This window comes from Lissotriton vulgaris, chromosome 2_1 (assembly GCF_964263255.1).
Source record: "Lissotriton vulgaris chromosome 2_1, aLisVul1.2, whole genome shotgun sequence".
NCBI lineage: Eukaryota > Metazoa > Chordata > Amphibia > Caudata > Salamandridae > Lissotriton > Lissotriton vulgaris.
This window is the reverse complement of record NC_141687.1, coordinates 1,705,645,814-1,705,673,123: the sequence shown is the minus strand read 5'-3', so window position 1 is coordinate 1,705,673,123 and position 27,310 is coordinate 1,705,645,814. Positions and strand designations below refer to the sequence as shown.

The 27,310-nt window shown below is 43.8% G+C and overlaps 1 pseudogene; it reads left to right on the top strand.

Annotated features, from left to right (window-relative positions):
- Positions 1 to 11,039: 11,039 nt before the first annotated feature.
- LOC147733143 (5.8S ribosomal RNA) lies at positions 11,040 to 11,190 on the top strand (annotated as a pseudogene).
- The last annotated feature ends 16,120 nt before the right edge of the window (positions 11,191 to 27,310 follow it).

Here is a 27,310-nt window from a genome sequence, read left to right as displayed (position 1 = left end):
CTTTGTGACGATTTGTAGAGCGAGACGATAGACGGGTCTTCTGGTGGCGTGATCGATACTTCAGTTAAGTATAAGTGGAGTGTCTCCCAGTCCTTAGTTTTGGGTTTCCTTCGGGATCTTTGATTTGGAACTTGCAAGTGCCAAAGTCGAGGGACTCTTATATTTGCGAGACTATCGTTTTTGGTAATCCCTTGTAGTTTGAAGCTAGATCAGTGAGTGAAGAGGCCTGGTCTAAGCAAATTTGGAAAGATATTTTGTTGTAGTTGTAACAGGGATTCCCGATTGGAGGATTCGTGTCCGATACCTCCGGTTGGAACTCCGACTTATGAGCTCAATTCTAAACATGGTGTGGGCCCCATTACGTATAATGCGTTGTGGGTCCGATACACCAGGAAAGACGGTGTTTTAAAATGGCCTCAACATGGTAGCTATGACACAGACATTTTAGATAATTTGGAAGTTAAACTTTTTAAGAAAAAAGCCCGGCCGGCAATGTTTGACTCTTTCCGCCTCTGGCGAAAGGAAGCCAAACAGAGAAATCAAACAAGCGAAAAGAGATAAAAGAGAGAAGGGTATATTGATAATGCAAGCTGCTACGCAGTTTAAAGATAATGAAGAAGAACAGGCGAGTGACGAGTTGCATAGGCAACGTAAAATGGCCATTGATAAATGTTATCCAGCCTTGTCACCTCTTCTCCAAGGTGCAACGAAGGACTCTGAAAAGGATCCTTTGATGTCACATTTGTTAAGTTCGCCACCACCTTATGTGCAGAGTACTACAGCACCTCCGCAACCTTTAAATGCGCAACCTCCAGCTGTTCAGCCTCATGTTGTTGTACAGCCGCCAGCTCCTCTTCAGTTGGTTCCTCCTCCTTTGGCGCAGCCTCTTCTAGGGCCGCCGACTTTGCTAACAGTTCCGCCTCAAACCCCTACACCTCAAACTCCTCGACTTTTTCTCCTGTACTTGCTGCTTCTCCTGCTACTACTTCTATGTTTGCTTTATCTCAGCCTGCTTTGTCTCCTGTCCTTATGAACACTTCTCCTTCTGTTCCAAAGAGAATGACTGATACTGTTGCTGGTCTTTTGTCTCCTTTCTTTGAGTCATTGAGTGTGACTCCTGTATTTAAGCATAAACAGTTGCGTAGTCAGTTTCCGAGTCCCGAAGAACGGGCAGTGTTGGATCTTATGGCTCGTAGATGGGTTACGAATTCTTCGAGATATGATTTAGAGTCAGTTATGGATGTCTTCCGACAATGGGAAGCACCAAAACAGAGATATGTCTTCGATAACATGTGTACTTTCCTCCGTGAGGAATGGGAAGATGGTGAGTTGGGTCAGACTCCATCAGAGTTGTTTAAGGTACAGTCCGATTTTGCGAAAAGAACGATAGTGCGTTTAGACGTTGAGAAAGCAGTTGCGACATTGCTTACGTTTAGGGGTGAATGTCCTTCTAGGTCATTGTTTGAACCTGATCCTTCTGTTAGGAGAAAAGTGAGACAGTATCCAATGAGAGAGGTTCCTCCGGTATGGAAAGAGGCAATTCAGGCCGATGTTAACAATGGTATTCAAGCTGTAGATGCTCTTTTCCAGCGTGTTTGGGTGCATGTTCCGTGGAAACGAGCTGAAGTTTTGGCCCTTAAGCAGACTTTACCTGATCCCCGCAAGAATCCTACAGGGTATTATAAGGAGTTATCACAGACAGCTGACGCGTGTGTCATGAATTTAGCAGATATAGACATGTTGTTTGGGAATGTAGTTCCTCAGCCTTTGTGTGCGAAGATTCGTCACAAGGATCATGCAGCAGAGCTAGGTGATACATGGGCTAATATTACTGCTGCAGATGGTCTACAGGGTGGAGGAGCTAATCCTGAAGCTTTAGTTGCAGAACCTCCTGGTAGGATAATTAATTATATGAAGACTTTGATGCCTGCTATGTGAGTGAATTGGGATAAATTGTCTGCATGTAAGCAGAAGAAAGATGGAAGTGTGTCTGATTTCTTCACTAGGTTTGAAGAGACGTTTATCGACCATAGTGGTCAAGATATGAGTACGGAAGGTGGCCAAAGATTGTTTGTAGATAAGTTTGTTCATAACTTGCTTCCCGAGTTGTGTAATAATTTGAAAGATTCAGAGAGTTCATGGGCTGTTTCTTTGTCGGCCCAAATATTGGCTACTGCACAATATTACGAGAACAGGGATAAGGATGAGAAAGATAAAGCAGAGAGAAAGACTAAGGATTTAAAGACGAAAGTTCTTTTGCAACAGGCGTATCCGCCTCGTTATAATCAGCGTGAACTTCAGCAACCTCAGCAGTTCCAGAGAGGTTCACAGCAACGTGTTCTGCCAGGCCCTAATCAGTGTGCGTATTGTAAGGAAGAGGGTCATTTCAAGAATAGTTGTCCGGTTCTGTTGCAACGTGTGAATGGTGCGTCTGGTGTGAGAGGTCGAGGTGTTCAGCAAGCTCCTAGAGGTAGAGGACGTGGTGTGTTCCCCTAGAATGCACGTTCCTTGCCTCCACAGAATACGATGAATTGTTTTGATCAACATAATGTTTCGTCTGGTAGATCGACTCAGTACTATGCTGACGACTACTATGTTGAAAGTGAGAGTGCTGATGGTAATGATTGCTAGGACAGCCATAGACAAAGAGAGGGAGTTGTGTTAGTTCTAGTAGATCAGAGTGGACCTTATGTTGAAGTGATTACATCGGGTGTGTCAAAGCCTTTTCTGTTGGATACTGGTGCGGCGAAGAGTTCTATCATGCACTCTAAACCCCCTGGCGCACCTTTGTCTGGCTTGACGAATGGCGCCCCGGTTTGTAATCCGGTTTCTAGTCCTTTGTCTCTTTTGGTTGGACCTTGTGAATCGGAAGCACCCCTTATTCTAACGACAGGTTGTGGTGAGAATTTGTTGGGATTGGATTTGTTGAAAAGATTGTATGCAACATTGCATTGTTCTCCTTCGGGAGTACAGCTTACATTGGGTAAGAGAGTGATCTCACCGATGTATTTGTCTAAAGATCGGCTTCCGTTGGAATTGCGTTCTCTCCCTGATACTCTTTGGGCTAATGGTCCTAATGACGTGGGTCTTTTGGAGATTCCACCATACGTTGTGACGCTGAAAGCGAATGCTAGATTGCCGCGTATTCCCCAATATAGGATTTCTAGCGATGGTGAAAGAGCACTTTTAGCGATCATCTATGATTTGATTGAGAAAGGTGTGATTGAAGAAACAAGAGGTAATGTGTGCAATAGTCCGGTTTTGCCTGTTCTGAAACGTACTGATTCTTCTCAACCGCCTGTGCATAGGTTTGTGATCGATCTTCGAGAAGTGAATAAAATTGTGGTGTCACAGTTTCCTGTTGTTCCGGACATTACTGCTTTGCTGACAATGATTCCTGCTTCAGCTGCCTGGTTTTCGGTGATTGATCTGAAGAATGCTTTCTTCAGCATCCCGATTGCCGAAGAGAGTAGATATATTTTTGGCTTCTCTTTAGGAGGCCGAAGTTTCCGGTTCAAAAGCGCTCCCAAGGCTATTGTGAGAGTCCGTCCATCTATAGTCAAGATTTGAAAACACAGCTTAATACGATTGTCTTGCCTGATGGTGCTGTTCTTATTCAGTATGTAGACGATTTGGTAGTTGCTGCTGATAATGAGGAGATTTGTAAAGAAGCTACTCTTTCTTTGTTGCGACATTTGTCTGACCTCCATCATAAAGTGTCTCTTTCGAAGTTGCAGTATTGTCGACAAGAAGTGACCTACTTAGGTCATCTCTTATCGAAGGAGGGAAGAAGATTGACCCCTGGAATGTATTCAAGCGATTGCGAAAATGAATGTGCCAACCACACAGAGAGAAGTGCGTGCTTTCTTGGGTATTACTTTGTATTGTAGGCAATGGATTCCAAATTTTTCGTTGCTCGCAAAGCCTTTGTTAGCACTTACGCTTAAGGATACTCCAAATCCTATTCCTTGGTCTGACGAATGTCAGAAGAGTTTTTCTGAATTGTGTGATGCATGGCGTTCGGCTCCGGTGTTGGGTACCCCCGACTACAGTAAGCCTTTTACACTCTATGTTCACGAGAGAGAAGGATGTGCATTGTCAGTCTTGACTCAGCAGTTCGGCGATAAACAACGTCCATGTGCGTATTTCTCGTCGACTTTGGATCCGGTAGCTAGAGCATTGCTGAGTTGTTTGAGAGCTACAGCAGCATCAGCTGTTTCTATTCGACAGTCTGCTGGTTTGGTGATGGATAATACGTTGATTGTGATGGTTCCACATGCAGTGGATACTTTGTTAAACAGAACGAAGACGCAGCATTTAACTAGTGCTCGATTGTCAGGTTGCGAGTTGACATTCTTGGCGAGTCATGTTCATATAAAGCGATGCAACACGTTGAATCCAGCTACGTTGTTGCCGATTTCTGTAGAAACGGATGTTCTTGAACAACATGATTGCTTTCTTAGGACAGAGGAAGAAACGAAGGGTAGAATCGATCTAAAGGATACTCCTCTTGTGAAGTCTGATGGTACTTTATGGGTGGATGGTTCATGCTTTAATCTTCCGAATGGTGATACGACTGCAGCATATGCGGTTACGACTTTGCATATGATTGTTGAAGCTGCACGTATCCCACAAAATTCCGCTCAAGTAGCCGAGTTGATTGCACTGACGAGAGCATGTGTGTTGTCGAAAGGAAAGCGAGTGACTGTGTATACCGATAGCCAGTATGCGTTTGGAGTTGCTCATAGTTTTGGTCGCTTGTGGAAAGAACGTGGGTTCTTAACTTCGCATGGTACGAAAATTCAGCATGGTCAGTTGGTGAATGAACTTCTTGAGTCACTTACTTTGCCGATGCAAGTTGCGATCGTGAAATGCAGTGCACATAAGAAGATTACCGATGACGTTGGTCGTGGTAATGCGTTTGCGGATGAAGTTGCGAAAGAGGCGGCGAAAGATGTGATGAGTCGAATGTATGTTGCGGGTCCAGCAAGATGGGTTCCGGATAGAGGAATGTGTGAAGATACGATAGAGAGTGTGAAGTCAATTCAGGCAGAAGCTACTGAGAAAGAATTGAACGTATGGAGAGAGAGTATGGGAAAATTGGATTTGACTGGTTGTTGGATTGAGTTGTCAGAACATCAGCGATGGTTGTTACCTGATGCATATGTGCTTGCAGTGGTTACGATGGCGCATGGAATGGCTCACATTAGTGCGAAAGGGATTTGTAAGTTGTTGGCTCCAGTATGGCAGAATGCTGGAATTCCTAAGTGTGCGGAGAATCTGGTCAAGAATTTTATGGTTTGTATTATGTATAATCCTGGCAAGGGAACTCCAACTCCAGCTGGTCATTTTGCGCCTCCGACGTATCCGTTCAAGGTTTTGCAATTGGATTTTATCCACATGAAAAGATGTAATAACTTGAAGTACGTCCTTTTAGTTGTTTGTGCCTTTTCGAGATGGGTAGAAGCTTACCCCCTGAAAGATAATACTGCCTTGTCCACAGCTAAAGCCCTACTCAAGGAATTTTTCCCTATATTTGGATTGCCAAGGATGGTGTGGAGTGATAATGGTAGTGTATTCGTGGGTCAAGCCATGAAGAGAGTGTGTGAGGGTTCAGGTATAAGACAGAAGTTCCATGCTGCAAATCACCCCCAATCAGCTGGTTTAGTCGAATGCTACAATGGCACTTTGAAACTCAAACTGGCCAAGATTCAGGCGAGCTCTGGTCTTCAATGGCCCGATGCTTTGCCATTGGCACTTTTGTCAACCAGGACTACAGTACATTCTCGAGTGGGCCTTAGTCCATACGAGATAGTGTTCGGCCGCCCGACAAATATATGGGGAGTGCCGAGGCCGACAAAGTTTAGCGAGATTGAACACCCTGTTCTGATTGATTATTTGTACGATTTGACGGCTAAATTGTGTGTTTTACACCAACAGGTTCACGATACATTGCCACAAGCATCTGAAGATCCAGGACACGCCATCGAACCTGGCTCGTGGGTTCTAGTGCGGAATTTTCAGCGGACAAAGAACGATCAGCCCCGCTGGACTGGACCATTCCAGGTCCTGTTGGCGACGCGCACCGCAGTGAGAGTTCACGGCAAAAAGAACTGAATCCACGGCGTACATTGTAAGAGGGTTTCTTTACCTCTGCCGTACGACCGGTGGGTCCAGGAGGGTGTTGGTGATTCAGAGACTGAGACTGTGCCACGTTTTATTCCGTTCAGTGATGCGCGTTTTTGGTTGGGACAAGCTCTGAATGTGAGGACAACGACATTTTGCAAGAAGCTGTGTCCCCTTCTTTGAGACTAGACTCTACTGAACCTGAGTTGTTGTTGCGTGATCAGACATTGCCTGGTAAAGGCCGCTATAATTTACGACCAAGAGTCGATGGACTAATAAAGTAACTTCTTTTTGCTTTCGAAACTACGCTCTCTCATCCGAAAAGCTGTTTTTGATCGATTTTTGTTTTTCGAACCGCCATCCGGGTTCAGCTGTAGGGTCGCGGTATAAAGACTCAGAGTGTACAGCTGGAAGACACAAGGTCAACAGTTCTGGTTTGTTCTAGGGCGTTCCCTGGGACATTCAGAGGTACACTTGAGCAGAAGAGAATAAACTGCCGCAAATAGCACAGTTAGAGGATGGATTTTTTTGAGATTGAGAGAGCTGTTGAAGAAATTAATTTTAAAACAATACTGTGTAAATTATTGAGTAGAAAATGTTTTTTGATAACGTGTCTTTTAATGCTACTTAACATGACGATGTTTGTGGTGGTTTATGTACTTTTCTCTTTTCAAGTGACGTTTGCACCCACCACACAACCTATGTCTTTTCCTACTACTACTTCTTCGCATTCTTTTCATCCTTTGCCTGAACACGAATCAATAAGAAGATTGGAATTTGCTAATAATTCCTTTGTTCAACTTCTGCATCAGCATCAGTTAGTGGTGAATACCACTAATTGTTGGGTGTGTGGGCTTATGCCTCATACTACGGATAAAGGTATCCCTTATTTGGTCCTGCCATTCAGCTATGATGGTTCTGTATGGGCGTATAGGACGATGTTCATTTATGCCCATGAAGTTTATCCCCTGCGTTCCATGAAAGATAATCCGAGCAATAGTGCTCTAGTGAAGGGAATAGTAGACATGATTAGAGGAATTAATTTCTATGGGACTATTCCTGGAAACGAGACACGAGCATGTATTGGTTGGAACGTGATTTGGATATGGTGTTAGTCTGAGTAAAAAGCAGCGAAGGAAAGGATCATCTCCGATTTGGATCGTACCCCATCGTGGTCATTTTTGTCTGCAAGGTAATGCCAAGAATCCAAGAGCTCAGTTAGGGAAGAGTGTTTCCACTGAGACGTATGTTTTTGCGTCCCAGACTTCCCCATCGTTTTCAGCAGCTAAGGGTACGTATTTTGTCTGCCATGACAGAGCATACACATGGTTGCCCCCTGATTTTTCGGGTACATGTTATGTTTCGTTTCTGTTGCCTCCTAAGTATACTGCAGCCGCAGATTACCATAGAACGAGAATTGCTAGAGGTGTCTTCAGTAAGGAAGATACTTCAGGACAAGAATTGGGAGATTTTCTGAAGGGTTTGCTGCCGTTTTGGGGACCTATGGTCAATAGTAGGAACATACGGCAATTGACGAGAGTGGTTGAGTCCACCATAGTGGAGACTACTGGTGCCCTTAGTAACCTGACTGCTGAGCTCCAGTTTGGGGATTGTTATCCACTTGGGGATGGAAGATTCTGATGATCATTGGGATGGTTTTAGCGATTCTTTTCCTGTTCTGTCTTTGCGTACAGTGTGCTCCTGCTATATGTGGCCTCTGTGCTACTCCTTGTGCGAGGAGACCTGTATCAAGAGAGTTACTAAGTACTAGGATTATGCTCCAGCAACATCTTGATGATCTGATGAATATAGACCTGGATTCAGATTGACGTGAGTTTAGGTTATTGCCTATGTAAGGGCAAAAGGAGGGTCTGAGGTTCCGTGAATTCTGAACCCGTTTTATGAAGGTCATAGTTTTGCTACAAATTCGATAGTAGTGAACCGTATCTAGTGAGTGCGGTATGTACGAGTGATTTCGCCGTGCTACACTGATGGATTCACGACGTATTTAGGGATTTCGTTTCGAACCTTCGGATTCCATTTTGTGTACGGCAGCCATTTTGTGGTTGCCCTCACATAGGCCGATGACTACGGCCGAACGAGTCTTTGGTACACGTATGCTTTAGTTGACTTCTAGATGACCTGAGCGAAATGACCCCGTTGCCTGAAGCTAGCCTTGCTAAGCCAGTTCCTTGTCCGGTAGTTGATCGAGATAGAGATCAAAGAACAGGACATTGTTTACTTTATTATACACGCACACACCCTTGTATCTTGATTCTCATCTGTTTCTGTTCCTTCTTTTATGGTCTGTTTATGATATCTTTTAATATGGGTTTGTCTGGCCTGTCCGAGAAAGAATGTTAGGCTTTCCCGTGTAATTGATGGTGGGCTGGACAACTGAAAAGTGGGTTTGGCGTCATGCGATACCTTTTGCAATGTTACCTTTGATTGGACCATTCGTAAATAATGGATGTTTGTCAGGAATGTGATTTTTAGCATAAAAGACGATATCTCGCACTACGAAAATTGAGCAGTTTCTGACGAACCTACTTGTGCCGTACTTCGTAGAGCTCTGTTCCTGGTTGCAGCCAATAAATTTGATCTTTGACGTCACCAAGAATTATCCCGTGTCTCTGTATTCTAAGACAGGTGAACTCGAAGACATTGGGCGTTTCCCCAGGCGCCACTGGGTTCTAAAACCCGGTTCTTCAGCAGGGGTTCAGAGACAGCACAGAAGCACTCTCTTGAGTACATGTGCTTCCAAGCAAGCAGTGCCAAAAGGATGCTGCCATTTCTTCAGCGAGCTTGCAAAAAGCATTAACAGGGGCAGCGGGTCAGATAACAGCACGCAATGCATTTCTACTACACACACTGCCTACGCCATTAGAGCGATCCATACACATTATTTCTAAGCAGCGCAACACGTTCAAGTATTAATGCATTCAGTCGTAGTGGCTGAGCCATTGTAGAGTTACAGTATGTTTCGCAATTGCACAACGAAGCATCATAGCCAGCAGTCGCGGCTGGGGGGGGGGGGGGGGGAGTGATGTCGCACGGGGTGGGGGAATTAAATATTAAATAAAAAAAAGAAAACTTACCTCAGTCACCGCTGGTCCGGGTCAGCGCCACCTCTGCTCCCCGACCCCTTGGCGCCTCACGTCACAAATGGAGACTGGCAGCCCCTTGCAGTCAATCCTGGCGCTGCTGCAGCACCAGGATTGGCTTGGGGCACAGGTTTCTCTTCGCCCGCTGCACGCCCATTAGGAACCCGAAGGGCTCCTAATGGGCATGCGCAAAAAAGCGCAAACGTAAGTGCGCATGAGTGGGCATGTGTAAAAAATTCACCCTCCGTCCCCACTCATGCGCACTTGGGTTGCTTGCCCTGGTGACATCATCATATCAGTCAACATGACACCACCCCACCCACCCCCTTCAGACTCTGAAGGGGGTGGGCGATGTGATGTCATGCTGACTGACATGATTGGAATGTCAGTTCTCCCGCCTTGGCGTCTTTCAACAGAAACTCCGAGGGAGCTGTGGGCGGCTGCGGGCGGGGGGCTGTGCCCCTGCGCCCCAGTGGACGCACCGCACCTGCATAATCTTGCGTTGATTAAGTTCCTGTCCTTTATAAACACCATCCGTCGATACTACTGATTAGATAGTTTAATGAGGTCTTTGGATCGGCCCCACCGGGTCAGTAATGGCCCTGCTGGAGCACCGAGAAGACAATCCAAGTTGGCTATCTAGAGGAAGTAAAGGTCGTAACAAAGTTTCAGTAGGTGAACCTGAGAAATAATTATTAATGAGTGAGCGGCCCCAATGCCTGATGGTACCAGCCCGAACCCTCGGCTGCCTTACAGATGGAACCCACGATTCAGGGCCAGGCCCTCCCTTTATGCATCCTGGCCAAAGGAGCGGTCCATAGCCAATGGGCACTTGGGTAAGCACTGGGCACTGGAGAGGCTCCTCTACATGGGGGATTCAACTGACATGCAAGGAGTGGGCCGGGTGACTCCCCAGCCCCTCTGATAAGGGCATGATGCAAGAGACTGCCGTCCCAAAATGGACCCCATGCACACCCAACCCACCCCTTGGGGTAACTGAGTTGCTGTGGTTCTCCAGTCTGGGACCCCCTAAAGGCTCTGCCACCTGGGCCAACCCCTGACTGATCTCCGCCTGCCCAGGTTTCAAGTGACTGTGAAGTGGCCTGGTTTGGGGCACAGAACAACCTAGGGGAGAAGGAACAAGGGCCACAAAGGAACCTTGGCTCCTCTTGGAGGAGATGCTGTGCCCCTTGGTGGCAGAAATAACTGTTTCAAAGGGTAGGAGGAGAAGGCCCATAAACGGCTAAAGCTTCTACGCATGGACCAAAACCAGGTGAGTCACTTTGAAGGTGTGGGGAAACCTGACTCTTCTCTCCTCGGTGTATCCCACCAGGGTGGAGGGGGGCAACATGGCAGAATGGCTTGAGGCTGGTGCCTAAGCTGGGGACTCTTGACATGCAGGGCTTGAGCCCTTGTTCGCACTGGCCTCGGAGGGTTTTGGATGGCTGATGTGCAGGTGGGCAACCCTCGTTAGTTGCCAGGTATCTGGCTGTCTGGTCCTCTGTAGCCAGGCTGGGGTTTCAAGACTTGTACAACCTTGTCCATAGGGTTCGTTAGTGGAGCTGCCTGCCTACGTTGCTGTGGGAGTCTCTCACAGGGCAGTCTGCTGTGGCGGTTGGGTGGCATTCCCAGGCATAGTGCCTGGAAATTCTCTTTGTGTAGGCCGACTTTCAGAGGGGAACCCTCTGTGTAGGCCGACTTTCAGAGGGGAACCCTCATGGGGTGCTGGACTGTCTCACCACATGGGGGGTGGATGACAGGTGTCTTTCCTGCTCCCACAGGTGGGCGAACTGTGACAAAGGTGCCTAAAACTCTTGGCGGTGGATCACTCATCTTGCACGTCAATTAAGAATGCAGCTAGCTGCAAGAATTATAGTTCATTGCAGGTCACATTGATCTTTGACACTTCAAACGCACCTTGCAGCCTCAGGTTCCTCCCAGGACACTTGTCTGAGGGTCGCTTGAATGTCAATAGCCAAGGAGCCCTACCATGGCATGACTGGGGCTCTTGCAGGGGGCTCTGCTCCCTTGGACACCCCCAAGATCAGATCGCTGATCACCTGTCGCAGGGCAATCTCCACAGTTTTACCGCTGGCACGCATGGCCTTCCAGAACTTGGTGGGGTGGTAGGCGCTTGGTCTGCCCCGGCCTGAAAAAAACAGGGTGCCTGGCTGCGTAATGCATGTGGCTGTACACATGCACTGCCTCAGGAGCTAAATTCTGCAGCTTCTGCCTCTTGATGCCCTCGGGTGATTGCTGCACTCCATACATTTCTAAATCAAATCAAATCAAATCAGCTAGGGCAGGGAAAGCCCCCTTAATGCCTGTGGGTGCAGGTTTAAATGCTTGCTCCTGCAGGCTTGGGTCATGAATCTGGATCTGCCTCTGTGCCTCCCCACCCCGTGCGAAAGAGCATATTACAAAGCAGAAGAACAGAAGCTAATCAGGACACACTCAGTAATAGCAAGTGAAGGGGGGAGGACCCAGCAATGAATCCCTGGCTAGTAGTGGGCGTTGGAAATGTGGTGTACAGAAGACTGATTCCCTGGCATCGGTCCATGGGCCCAAGGCTTTCTGATCGACGTTCACCTGATTGAGAGTGTTGGGCTAGTAGCAGCTCCCAGTGTGTACAAGGATCAGGTTCTAAAGGAGTTGGGTTGCTTGAAATTGCAGCCCAAACTGAGTGGTAAACACCATATAGGGCTAAATATGGGTGGAAGACCGATAGCCAAGAAGTATTGTATGGGAACATTTGAAAGAACTTTAAAGCGTAAGTTCAAGATGGACTGAAACTGTTAAGAAAGTAAACCGGTGGGGTCTGTGCAGTCTGCCCAGAGGATTCAACACAACCGAGAGGTTGGCACCCAGGAGGGCGGATTCACTGCGCAGGACCAATGCCTTGGTATACCCAGCCGCCACAGGGTGTCTTTCCTCCACAGTGGAGCACTGTGACTGGCTTCAGGTTGGCTGGGAACCCTTTGAGGTGGCAGGTGGTTCTACGCTCCGGGGAGAGTGTTATAACCTTCTTGCAGCAGCTTTTTCGTGGTCTAAGGTGCAGTGGGAGATTGACCCTGTCTGTGCACTCCACCAGCAACTGCCCTGGCCCCTCACAGGGTGAGCTAGGTAAGGTCGGGATGGGATCTCTTGCTCCCAGCGTGACAACCCACTGGGGCAGACGGTACTTAGTCTGCTCCAACTGCGTTGTGCTGCATTCCTATTATGTCACCAAGAAAGTCACCTATTGGAAATATCCCAACGGAAATACAATTGCAATTTTTGTGGAGACATAATAGGAACCTAGAACTTAAAAAAACAGCCTCCAACAAATACAGATGCTTTCACCTAAAATTGTACTGTTTGAAATGTGACAAAGAAGCCGAATTTCATAACATTGCATTTCACTGTACCAAGTGCAAAGGTAAAATTAAGAAAGAAGAGTTACAATTCCTTTTTAGATTTTGTGATTTGAGATTTACTACACGAATTGGAGTATCACCGTTAACCCTGGGTGTAGTTTGCGAAGTGGCGCTGCGCATAGCTACGCAAAGTGCACTTTTTCACTACTCGAGCTACGCGTAGCGCTAAGCGAACTGTGTAGTGCACTGTTCACGATGATTGCACAGTGCCGGATGCTTGTCCACACTGTGTAATCATTGAAAACAGCATCTTGCACAGTGTGAGCTGTCGTTTTCTGCCGCTGTAGTAGATTTTTACTCGAGCGGCAGCTTTCCTAAGGCAGACAGGGAGTTTCTCATTGCGAGCGGTCGCGAGCATACACGACTACTCGCAATGAGAAATCTAACCTCCCCACGTTCAGAATCTCGCCGGTAGGTTTATTTTCTGCACTCGCGATCGCCAACTTGATGTTGCTGATCGCAAACAAGGAAAAAGTCTCTCCGAGGTGTCATTTTGCTCGCTCGTGGTCGCCAACTTAACGTTGAGGACCGCGAGCAAGCAAAAAATGACCGCTACTCTACGCGTGTTCGCAATGTGCTCCGTGCAATTCGCGTAGTGCGAAGTAGCGCAAACTATGCGAGCCTAGCGTAGTTGTCCACCCAGGGTTAATCACTGTGTGCAAGACAAGCACACCTAAAAGCACAAAATGATGCATGACTCTCTGCTATACTAAGCAGCAATCCTATAAAACTTTCGTAAAAAGATAAAATATTGCTGATAACTGATTTGGAAAATTAGGTGAAAGTAGAAGGTAAATAAATGTACTTATGCATTCCACACTTCAATAATAAAAATAGCAAACAGACTGCAGTGAAAGAACGGGATATAAGAGAGAAAAGAAAAAAACGTGGTATCAATATGCATCAAGTATCCAGCAATATTGAAAGTGACTCTAATGATTTTACCAGAAATATCAGAAGGAACAATAAAAGAACGGTATAAAGACTTTATAATTAGAAAAATAGTCCCTAAAATCAAAAGCCTTCGAGATTTGAATGACAGATAATCAGAAGTCTAAAATATTTTTTAAATCCATAACACCAAGCTTGTATATTTGTGATGGAAGAAATTGTGTTTTATATCACAGAAAATACCAGCAATATCAATTCAAAACCAGCTAACCAACATCAAAATGAAACACCTAACAAAAATGGTCCTGAGAGCACGGCTCAAGACGAGAATCAAACTGTTTCAGTTCAAAGTATTGGACCCACAATTGATAAGAAAATTAGACAGATCAATAAAAGGTATAAGAAAAGGTAAGCAAAGTCAAAGGGCAGCTTTAAAAAATATCAGGCAATGTTCAAGAAGGATCAAAATACAATTTGCCAGGAAAATTACTGATGGGGCAGAATGGTGCTGATGATATTTATCAATGTTACAAAGATATTATTGAAAAAGAAAAAAAGAAAAACCCGAAATTCGTTCCAATTGACCAGATCCCAGCAGAATAGGACTAAGAACATCTGTGTACAGAAATCGCAACTCTTAAAATAACAGATGCATTTGAAGAAGCCAATTTAAAGCTGTGGAGCCTGACAATGTTGACGTAAATAATGTGCATGATGTTCACAAGAAAGAAATAAGGACCTGACTTATATTTAGGTGGGTTGCTCACCATTCCGCTATGGGGGTGGAGTTAATTACTCCTTCCCCCACCGTGGAGATGCTGCCCACCTAATTTATAAATGATTGCCAAGCAGGAGGTCATTGATTAAGGTATTAGCAGGAACCGCTGCCATGTTGCTTCCTGTCAATGCATTATTGTTTGCAGAAGGGCTCCGTAAAAAAGACGCAGCCTTGCAGCAAACAGTATTCTTTATTTCTTTTCAAAAAGAAAATCCTGAAATGGGATTTTATTTTTGGAAATAAAAAAAAATGCTTCCCTTGCCATGGGAGGCTTTTCCCATGGCAAGTGGAGCATTGGAATGGTTTTACTGTTCCTCACCACCAGGTTTTACCAGCCATCTCTCCAATTACCCTTAATCCCAGGGCCATTGGAGAAGTTTGTCCACGGCAGAGACAGAGTAGACTTCGCTACGGCTAAACTTAAGGTCTGCCTGCAATTAAATTTAGTGGGTGAGCCATTATATTGGTAGGGTGGGACTCCATCCCCATTGCACTGGAGTACCCTCTCAGACAATGTATAGATCAGGCCATAAGTTTGCTGCCCAGAATACTATCGACTTGGTTTGAAATTAAAAGAGTCCCGGAATGTATAATAGAAAAAAACAACCAATATTAATTCATAAGAAAGTACATGTGAACAAGTTGAAGAAAATAAACAACTGGAGACCAATTACAACTGCTACAGCATTCATGAAGTTACTAACAAATGTCTTAATGAAAAGGTTCACTAATTTTGTAAACTTTAATAACAGATGGAAAGGCTTCATAAAAGTGAGAGGATGTTTTGAATACCTGAAACTACAGACTACCATAAAAGGGTCATCTAAGAATAAAAACGTGCTTAAAGTGCTGTTTATAGACACTTCAAAAGCATTTACTCTGATAGTCACTATCACATCATACAGAGCATATATCTGAGATCTAATAAGAGACTTGAATACAGAATCTACATATTTCAAGGGAAAAAACAATGGATCGACGCCAGAAATAATAATGAAGTCTGGTGTCAAACAGGGTGACTCACTATCCTCACTGTGGTTTACTTTTGCGATGGAACCTCTAATATGTGATCTCCAGAAAAACGGCAAGGGCTTAACATTTGACCCACACTGACTTACTGAACACATCACTGCTTTAGCAGGGCTCAAAAAATCCCCAAAATATTATTAGACCTGCAGGTCTGCTGACTTAAATAATCTACTCGACCTAATTATAATGCTCTTGACTCATAAACTGGTTTCAAACTATGTGATCCTGGGCAAGTATTTTAGTTCACTGAGACGCCATTTTCTCCTTTATCACATATGAGAGCACCTTCAAGTATGCAAGTTCAACACGTTTGCTGTAGAGAAAATGCTTTTGTTTGATTTAACAGACTAAACATTTGCTCCATAAAGAATGCAAATCTAGCCACATATAAGATACACTTGACTGCAAACTTGCCTCTTAGTTCATTAAATGCATTGTCATCAGGGCTTGACCAGGAATTTCTCTCACATCATGTTTAAAAACTATCACTTAATAAATACATAACTAAAGCATAAAGTAGCTGCCCACTGTTATTTGAAATCAGCAGATGTTACATAGAAATGGCCACAGAATGTGTCACAGACATGTGGTTTTAAAGCTATAGAGCTTTAAATTTCTGCAAATATTTGTCATTTGCACATCACCAAGTAAAGTGTTCTGATTTGTTTTCCTCTAATTTAAATCTTTGTTTGCATTACATTTCTGAATTACAAAAAAAGTTCTTTCATAATTTCTAATCTACTTGTACATTTCATTTACAAGCTGTTCAATTGTTGTTTTAGAGAGAAAAACGGACATTTTACTGCATTTTGTTTCACAATTATTATCAAATAGCTCATTTGACAAAAAGCATTAACAGTGAAAAGATAAAGTAAAGTAAACACAATTTTCCAGAAACACATGAGCAACAATTAGTAAAAAGACAAACTGACATTTAACCTCCGCCCTTGAGCAGTTGGGAAATGTGTCAAGATAAAACAAGATTTAAAGGGATTTTAATTGCTCATTCGCTTTCTGAACAAATAGAACACCTGTTTCTTCCAGCTTAAGTTTACTCCAGGGTTGAGTAAGTGCAAAAAATAGCTCGACCTGCTAAAATTTCACTCACAATTGTGAGTGGGCGAGAGGATTTTTATAGGCCTGTTCAGCCTTTTCAGACTACATAGTACTCAGTAACACATGGGAAGGCATTAGTACTAACTTGAAAATCATTGAAAATTCAGCAAAATGAAAGGCCTAAAATTCAATGTCGAAAAGAAATATGGGTTTTTCATAAATTATCTCATAAACAAACTTTTGGTGAATAATTGTAAACCATGCAAATATGAAAAACAGAACATCAATAACATACATCGAGGTGACAGTAGGGGGTACTTCGGTTTGAACTTTAACTGTCACACAGGTCATACTAAAAACAGTAAAATAAATGAGGTACTAACGGAAAGGGCTAAACAACTCAGCAGTCTACCACTCAAGCCCACACAAAGATTCAAATACAATGTGAATACCTAGTTCCTAAATCGTCATTCAGACTAGAAATTGCAAGCACAGAAGCAAAGACTTTCTCTGAACTAGACCAGACAATGTTAAGAATTTTCTCCATGTACCTGGCTTACACATGCAATGATCTCTTGTATGAAACCTTGGAATTACCATGGCACAACATTATCAATGAATGCCTAAGTTGACAAGATCAAGCTTCATTAGTATGAAAACTCTGTGACGCATCTTCCTCCACCTAGGATTTCCACAAGGTCCAGGCTACCATCCCTTCTGGACTATCTAATAATAATCACGCCAATGGCCTCTACCATGGATCCTCTTTATCAACTATGAAAAAATTATAACAAATTCAGAACTCTGCTCCCAGACTACTACTTCATGTAAAGCCACAAGTACCCCTCTCCCCCGCCTTGAGGGCCCTACATTGGTTACCAGTTGCCACAAGATCCACTATCAAGCTGCTTTGTATCACTTACAAAGCAATACATGGAACACGAAAACTTTTCATCAGGATTAAAATCACCAAATACATACAACAAAAGGACCTTCACTCAAGATTAGCACCTCGACTCAAAACCCCAGCATATAGGAAAAACACCATGGGTAGTACATCATCCTCTGTTCAAGCAGACAAACTATGGAATTTATTACCCCCAAACATAAGAACCATGGAGAACTATCTTATCTTCAGACGATTACTCAAGAGTTGGCTCTTTCCTACATGACCACCACACTCAAACACAAATGTACAGCATATTCCTCTGCATGTAAACTTGTATCATTTGATTATAAGTATGTAGATTTCTGCATTTATTTGAATAAATATATATACTACTGATGGTTTAAAAATGCATATTCTTTAGTTTGCTTAATAAATATATATATTGCTTACAGGGATGTTATAGTTAGGAAACAGCGTTAACATGTAGAAATTCGCTGAAAAAACAAAAGTTACAGGGACATTATAGTTAGGTAATAGCTTTAAAAAACCTTAGAAATTCACTGAAAAAAACAAAGGTTACAGGGACATGATAGGTAGGCTCAGATTTTACACAGACAAAACCATGGAAATTCAGCAGTTCAACTTACCTGAGCTAACTATAACATATGCCCCTGGAATGCACTACTTATGACCTCACACAATACATCACTCATGACATGGGTGAGTGAGTGGCTGTGTGGGTCTGTGAGTGGGTGTGAGAGTTGTTTTGTGGGTATGTGAGTGACTGTATGGATCTGTGAGTGATTGTGTGGGTGTATGAGTGGGTGTGAGAGTGGCTCTATGGGTGTGTGAGTGGTAGTGTGGTGGTGTAAGTGGGTATGTGAGTGGATGTGTGGGTCTGTGAGCTGGTGTGTGAATGGCCGTTTGGGTCTGTGAGTGGCTGTTTGGTTGTATGAGCAGTTCTGTGGGTGTGTGAGTGGCTGTGAGGGTCTTTGAGTGGGTGTGTGAATGGCTGTATTGATATGTGAGTATGTATGTGAGTGTGTGTAGCTGTGTGGGTCTGTGAGTGGCTGTGTGAGTGGCTTTGTGGTTCTGTGAGTGACTATGGGTGTTTGAGTGGGTGTGTGAGTGGTTGAGTGTGTGTGTGAGTGGTTATATGGGTGTGTGAGTGGTTGTGTGGGTGTTTAAGTAGGGTGAGAGTGTATGTGTAAGTGGTTGTGTGGCTCTGTGAGTGGGTGTGTGAGTGGTTTTATTTGGTCTGTGAGTGGCTGTGTGGGCCTGTGAGTGGGTGTGTGAGTACCAGTATGGGTATGTGTGTAACAGTATGGGCCTGTGAGTGGGTAGGTGAATGGCTGTATGGGTGTGTGACCGAGAGTGTGAGTGGTTATGTGTGTAAGTGGGTGTATGAGTGGCTATATGGGTTAGTGAGTAGGTGTGATTTTGTTTGTGTGGGTGTATGGGTGTGTGAGTTGTTTGCAGGTATGTAAGTGGGTATGAGTGTGTGTATGACTTGATGTCTGGTTATTTGAGTGGGTGTATGAGTGTTTTTGTGGGTGTGTTAGTGGCTGTATTGGTGTGTGAGTGGTTGTGTGGGTATCTAAGTGGGCATGTGAGTGGCTGTGTGAATGGCTGTGTGGGTGTGTGTGGAGTTCTCTGGGTCTCTGATGGGATGTATCTGTGACCATATGTGTGTGAGTACCTGTATTGGTATTTGAGTGGGTGTATGGATGTGTGAGTAGGTGAGTGGCTATATCATTGTCTGTGGGTGTGAGAGTGGTTGTGTGGGTGGTATATGTGGGTGTGCAAGTGTCTGTGTGGGTCTTTGAGTGGGTGTTTGACTGGCTGTATGGATGTGTGAGTGGGTATGTAAATGGTGGTGTGTGTAAGTATGTGTGTGGTTGGTGTGTGTGTGACTGGCTGTGTAAGTGGTTTTGTGGGTCTGTGAGTGGCTGTACAGGTATGTGAGTTGTTGCATTGGTATATACGTGGTGGTGTGAGTGGGTGTATTAATGCCTGTGTGGGTCTGTGAGTGGGTGTGTGAGTGAGTTTCTGAGTGGATGTATCAGTGACTGTATGGATGTGGGTGTGTGAGTGGCTATATGGATGTATGACTGGGTGTGTGAGTGTCTGTATGGGTGTGTGAGAGAGTGTGAGGGGATCTGTATTGGTGTTTTCTTTAATTGAGTGCTGGATCCCCAGATGCGTCATAGATACACAGGGGGATACACCGAGTGTGGCGGTAGATTTGCTGATCTTCGTGCACCCATGACGGGTCCCTCACAGACTTTTCCATTAGTCCCATGGGGGATACCTCTACCCTGGGCCCTTACATTGTATTTCTACTTTATTCCCTCCCTGGGAATACAGTCCTGATTCACAAAATGGTGGCTGCAACTTTCCTCTCAGGTTGCGGCCAGCCAATCACAGCATGTTTATGATTCTTAAATCATTTTTCTTTATTAACTCCAAAAACTAATGAACAGGTTCACACCAAATTACAAAAAACACTCTTTTTGGGCCAAGTTCTTGGTTTCTGATAAAGTTGGTGTCACTTCGTTCGGCGGTTTGGGCTGTAGTCATGTCTAAAATCCCTATGGGAAACTGCACATGGAAAACGCATTTTGGGACTCCCCTTTTTTCTCAGACCCCACTTGATGAATTACCCTGACACTTTCCAGACAGCAGCTGAAGTGCGTGTCAAACTAGTTTTGAAATTTTCATGAAGATTCATCAAACTGTGCCCAAGTTATAGCAAAACAGAAAACGCTATTCTTATATAAATGTACTCACACAGACACATTATTTTATGCTTAAAATGTATATAGGTCACTGCATTGTTTTGATATGTTATTTTGTTAGTTGCTTATGGGTCTCTGTTTGCTTTACTTATCTATCACAATATGTAAATATAATCATACCAATTTTATCTATAAGTGCTTTACTACTACTGAAATATTGAGGAAAATATAAATATAAAAATTAAAAAATGTTCTAAAAATACACAAATAAATTAGCTTTACGTACAGCAACACCTGAAAGTCTGAATAGCTAACTATCTATCCATACATTCACAAATGGAACTTTATACAATACAATTTTATATCTCTTTGTTATTTTGATTATTCATATATACCCTTTCTATGTAGTTATGTACCTACATATTTATTACTTTACTTCTTCTGTAGAAAGAAAGACATTTAAAATAAAACAGCATACGATGTACTACTCTATGTCTCATGCTTTATCTCTCTCAATATATCTTCTACCTCTATTCTCTGACTCATCCCCCAACCCTCATTAATCTTCCCTTTCTTGACTCTTCCCTCCTCGTCTCACCCCAAACCTCATTCTACTAATATGATCTCCCAAATAACCCTTTCTAGACCCTTCCCTCCTCTATCCCTCCATTATCCAATTCAATCCAACTAATCATACTCACATGTCCACTGCTCGAATTTAAAACGTATATTTCTCCATACTAATCCATCACTAATCTATTTTGGGTTCCGGAGCAGCGTGTAACTTGCCAAAAAGTGTTTCAACACCTTGTCAGGGTTAGTAAACTCTATACAAATACAATTACAACATAGGGCAATACAGTCTGGGTCTGGTCTAAAAGTACCGCTATCCTTGACTCATCCAAACCTTTATTTTACTACTATGATCTCCCTAATAACCCTTTCTAGTCTCTTTCATCCTCTATCCCTCCTTTGACTCATCCCAAACCTCATTTTATTAATATGATCTCCCCAAAAGCACTATCTAGACACTTCCCTCCTCTATCCCTCCTTTATCCTATTCAATCAAACTAATAGACCCACATGTCGACGGCTCAAATTAACAATTTATATTTCTCTCTACTAATCCACCTCTAATTTTTTGGGTTCCAGAGTAGCGTGCTACTCGATGAAAAAAGCTTCAGCGCCTCGTAGAGGGGTAGTAAGCGCTATATAAATACAATTACTCTAAAAGATCAAATGTTGGCTTAGGTATAATAAATCTATGTATAACTATAGGAATTAACAAAATGAAGAATCTATTGTTTTTCAGAGACACTCTAGACTTGTACATTCCTCATGCAAAACTCCCAACCTAAAGCTATGACACAGCAGATTCAAAGACTACTCTTTGCAATCTTTTGAAGGGGGAAATGGAGAATTTGAAAATTGAAAAATCTTCCTGTACAAGAAGATGGCATAAAATACTTAGAATATTTCTCAACCTCAAACTTTTGGATTATGAAGGAAAATCAAAACATAGCTGTGCTTATGCTGAGAGTGAATGTCATGAGCACTAAAGAAACAATATCCAGCAGAAGAGATCGACTATTCACTACTTGTAGATATTGCTAAAATGTATGTGAAACAATAGTATGTGCCAAATACATGTCCTAAAAACAGGAAACAAGAAATAAAAGACACAACGAGATTCTGGAGCTACTCCTTGATTGAGAAAAAAGATGTGGTTGGCTAACATACAAAGAACCTTATTTAAACAATAGTCTAGGTGAATTAAGAAAACCTGTTGTAGTATTCCCCATGGATGGTACTGCTGAATTGAATGATGTGTCTATGTTTTACAAAAACTCACACAATTCCCTTGAATAAGCATATTAAAGTAAAGTCAATTATTACAGTGAACTACCTCAAGAAATCAAAACTCTCAAAAACTGTTCCACTCTGAAATATCATTGTTTTAATGTAGGTTGTCTAACGATAGGGCGGGGGCGTGGCAAGCCGCTAATGATGCCTGAAGGGAGAGCCCCGTGGCCGGTGTTCTATCCATGTGTGAACCCCCGTCGACCTGTGTACCCCTGTACGTCACGGGGGAGCAGATATAGATAGGTTCTGTCTGTCTGCTGCCGCCTCCCTATCTGTCTGTGCTCCCCATACACGCGCCTGCGCTGTCTCACTGCGTCTCACTTTGAAATGATGCTGCATGCGTATAGAGTCATAAAGTGTATAGCATGCAATTATTTAAAGATATGCAAGGACTAAGGAATATAGAAGTGTTGTGAACGAACTTGAGACAATAGTGTGTTGGTCAACATTATAAGAAGCGACTATTTTCAATAAATTGAATTATTTTTGGTCACATGGCATATGCATGTTTGAAAGGAAATTATTGTTTTACAAGTCTTTTAAGTGTTTAAATGTTGTCAAAACAAGTTTATAAATATACACATATATGTGTTAATAAATAGATTTATATGCAAATACATATATATATCATATGATATAAAATGATATTAAAATACAGGTGTTCTAGCTTTTTCCTGTCCCGTGTCCAAACTGGAGCTTATACAGGCCTATTCTAGGTTGGCAGTGTGCGTTGACTAGGGTTTGGCTGCCGTTGATGGGGAGCAGATAGTATTTCTGCTCCCTGTGGCTTTGTGTACCCCCTAAGTCCAAAGGGAGCTTATACAGGCATATTTTAGGTTGGCAGTGTGTGTTGACAAGGGTTCGGCTGGCGGTGTTGGGGAGAAGATAGTATATCTGCGGGGCTTCTATACGTGTGCACATGCCTCTTGTGTAAAGGGTCAGAGAGCGAGCACGGCAGCAGGTGAGAAGAAAGCAGCCTCCTGGCCACAGGAACTACAAGGGGATCGCGCTCGAGAAACTCTTGGATGCAAAGACCTCCCTCGAGTATTACAGCTAATTTTCGACGGCAGATAGGGGGTTAAAGCTCACTTGCCCAGCCTCAACCGTGCTCACTAATGTTTTGGGCTGATTAAAAACGTTACTGAATTTGAACTTCAACTCGGGCACCAGCTATATCTGTAAGTGCTTCCTGTTGAGGTTTAATTTTTGTGACAGGAGCATCGTGCCAGAATGAATCCTGCCCTGCATAGTTATCCATGAAGATGCCACCGTTTTGTGCAATACCTCTACTCAACTGGAGTACTGGCTAATCAGTAAGTGCTACCTCGTTGTGTAAATGTATTGTGCTTTTCCTATACTGCAGCTGCGCAAAGGGCCAGATTTGTCTCCACTAAACAAGTGTGCCTGTAACTTTGCCACCGCGTCAAAAAGCGCCAAGGTCCCTTGAGTGAGCTGTCCATCATAGTTGGGAAAGAGCGGGAAAAACGTTTGATACTGCTAGTGTGTGGTGCGGGGCTTCTATGGGTGTACACATGCCTCTTGTGTATAGGGTCAGAAAGTGAGCAGGGCAGCAGGCGAGGAGAAAGCAGCCTCCTGGGCACAGGAACTACAAGGGGATCGCGCTCGGGAAACTCATGGATGCAAAGACCTCCCTCGAGTATTACAGCTAATTTCTGATGGCTGGGATGGGGTTAAAGCACACTTGCCCAGCCTCGACCGTGCTCACTAATGTTTTGGGCTGATTAAAACATTACTGAATTTGAGCTTCAACTCGCGCCCCTGCTTTATTTATCTGTAAGTGCTTCCTGTTGAGGTTTAATTTTTGTGACAGGAGCCTCGTGCCATACTTGTAACTATTCTCTGACCCTGCTTCGAGGGTCAGAGCAGGGTCAGAGAATAGTTGCAAGTAGGAAACGAGGCGCCGCTCAGGAAGCACTTACAGCGTTACAGCAGGTGCCCAAGTTGAAGTTAATTTCTTTGTAACCATTTTGTAAATGGTTACAAAGAAATTAGCTTCAACTTGGGCACCTGCTGTAACCCTGTAAGTGTTTCCTGGAAAAAATCCGTTCCGCTCGCGGATTCGCTGATTTTTCCACAATTTCACAAGATTTGCGGATGGCGAAATTGTGGAAAATCCTCGAATTCCGCGAGCGGAACGAATTTTCGGCCCATAGTTAGCAGATAGTATTTCTGTTCACGGTAGTTTTGTGTACCCCCTAAGTCTAAAGGGAGCTTATACAGGCCTATTCTTGGTTGGCAGTGTGCGTTCACTAGGGTTTGGCTGACATTGATGGGGAGCAGATAGTATTTCTGTTCCCCGTGATTTTATGTACCCCCTAAGTCTAGAGGGAGCTTATGCAGTCCTATTCTAGGTTGGCAATCTGTGTTGACTAGGGTTCGGCTAGCGGTGTTGGGGAGTACATAGTATTTTTGTTCCCCGTGGTTTTGTGTACCTCCTAAGTCTAAAGGGAGCTTATACAGGCCTATTTTAGGTTGGCAGTGTGCGTTGACTAGGGTGATGGTGTTTGTGTACCCCCTTTGCAGCTCTTTAAACATTCTAACATCATTTTTGCAAAATCTTTTCTGTGTTGGACAACAGAGTGTTACTACCCATTTTGTAAATGGTTACAAAGAAATTAGCTTCAACTTGGGCACCTGCTGTAACCCTGTAAGTGCTTCCTGGAAAAAATGTGTCCCGCTCGCGTATTCGCAGATTTTTCTGCAATTTCGCGAGATTCGCGGATCGCGAAATTGCGGAAAATCCGCAAATTCCGAGAGCGGAACAAATTTTCGGCCCATAGTTAGCAGATAGGATTTCTGTTTCCCATGGTTTTGTGTACCCTCTAAGTCTAAAGGGAGCTTATACAGGCCTATTCTAGGTTGCAGTGTGCGTTGACTAGTGTTTGGCTGCCGTTGATGAGGAGCAGATAGTATTTCTGCTCCCGGTGAATTTGTGTACCCCCTAAGTCCAAAGGGAGCTTATACAGACCTATTCTACGTTGGCAGTGTGTGTTGACTAGGGTACGGCAGGCGGGGGGAGCAGATAGTATTTCTCCCCGGGGTTTTGTGTACCCCCTAAGTCTAAAGGGAGCTTATACAGGCCGATTCTATGTTGGCAATGTGCGTTGACTAGGGTTCGGCTGGTGGTGATGGGGAGCAGATAGTATTTCTGATCCCCGGGGTTTTGGGTATCCCCTAAGTCTAAAGGGAGCTTATACAGTCCTATTCTAGGTTGGCAGTCTGTGTTGACTAGGGTTCGGCTAGCGGTGTTGGGGAGCAGATAGTATTTTTGTTTCCCGTGGTTTTGTGTACCCCCTAAGTCTAAAGGGAGCTTATACAGGCCTATTCTAGGTTGGCAGTGTGCGTTCACTAGGGTTTGACTGCCGTTGATGGGGAGCAGATAGTATTTCTGTTCCCCGTGGTTTTGTGTACCCCCTAAGTCTAAAGGGAGCTTATACAAGCCTATTCTAGGTTGGGAGTCTGTGTTGACTAGAGTTAGGCTAGCGGTGTTGGAGAGCAGATAGTATTTTTGTTCCCCGTGGTTTTGTGTACCTCCTAAGTCTAAAGGGAGCTTATACAGTCCTTTTCTAGGTTGGCAGTGTGCGTTGACTAGGGTGATGGTGTTTGTGTACCCCCTTTGCAGCTCCTTAAACATTCTAACATAATTTTTGCTTAATATTTTATATGTTGGACAACAGAGTGTTACTACCCCAGTGTCCTTGTCATCATGTATATCTTTTTCAACTTTTCTTTATTTGAACTCCGCTTTTTTTACAGTATCTTTCTACCTCTCATCACAATCAGTTCCACAGCGTAGTGTCCGTTCCACTGTTCTTAGCCTTCTTGTTCTTTTGCTGAATTACCAGTTTGTGTACAAGATCCACCATCCTATTTGTGCAGCCTTCCTTCGTGTATCTTCTTTTGTATCTGACTTTGGTTATTCAGTGCTTGATCCAATGTCATGAACATACCAGTACTCCTTTCCATTCCCTCAATCCACCCTAATTGGCAACGTAATGGGGGGAGTCAAAGTAAGGGTGGAGGAATTGCTGTTATTGTACGATCTCATTTTAACATCACCTCCAGGAAAATTGCTAATATATATCCTATTGAAGCGATGTATTTTTCCATTTTGGATGCCTCTTCAGCCATTGCTTCAGGCATCTTAGTTTATAATCCCCCTGCGGTTATGACATCTCCACTTGCAGATCTCTTGGCTACGATAGCAGACCTATCGTTAAAGCATCCTTACTTTATAGTATTAGGTGATTTTAATCTTCACGCAGATGTGAGCACATGTTCACGAGCCAGCAATTTTTTAGACTCTATGCTTGGCCTTAATCTTACCCAGTGGGTACAGGGACCCACACATTCTGCTGGCCATACTCTTGATCTCGTCTTTTCGAACTTTCCTTACTACACTACCTTCTTTACCCCTTACCTGGTCAGATCATTATTTAATTCCCTTTGAGTTGGCCATACCACGACCTCCTATGGTCTCATCTAAAATCAGAGACCTTAGGAGAAAATGGCACAAGATTACTTGTGAGGCACTTGAGCCTATCTTTTCTACCCAGATAGGGCCGCCCACTAACGATTTAAACACTGACGTATCCAAATTTAATTCTTGTCTTTCCTCAGCGATTGATGTTATTGCCCCAATGTTACCTCTTACTTCCCTAAGATCTAAGCCCTCGGCCCCATGGTTCTCTCCGGAACTGCGGGAGGAAAGAAGTATGTGCAAGAAATTGGAACGCATTTGGCGACGGTCATATGACCCGGCCGCTAAAACTACTTATAGAACTGCCCTCAAGCATTTCCATAAACTCAAACGCACTATCATGAAGGACCATTTTATAGAGAAAATCAAGGCTGCTGAGAATTCATCCAAGACCCTATTAAACATCATTAAAGAATTCTCTAACTCTCCTGCCTTGGCTTGTCCGATTGTTTCTAGTCAGTCCCTTTGTGATGGTCTCTCGGACTTTTTTCACGAGAAAATCATCAAGATTACGGACACATTTCATCAAATTAGGGTTTCTCTACCATCTGTTTCAAAAATCATCCACAAGGACACTTTTGTCTCATTTAAACTCCTAACAGCGGAATATGCGCAGACTTTGTTACGCCGTTGTAAATCAGGGTCTCCCCTTGACCCAGCCCCTGCACAAGTACTGAGCAATCTGGCTCTCCTGCTGCTTAATCCACTTCTTGAGATTTGGAATCTCTCGCTTCGTTCTGGCCTATTCCCCTCTCTTTGGAAACAGGCCTTGTGGATTCCTATCCTGAAAAAGACTGATGCTGACCCTTCTCTCTTCAGTAACTATCGGCCTATCTCACTTCTCCCTAAGCCTGCGAAAATCTTGGAGAAAATGGTGCAGGAGCAACTCGCGGAACACCTGGAATCGAATCAATGTCTT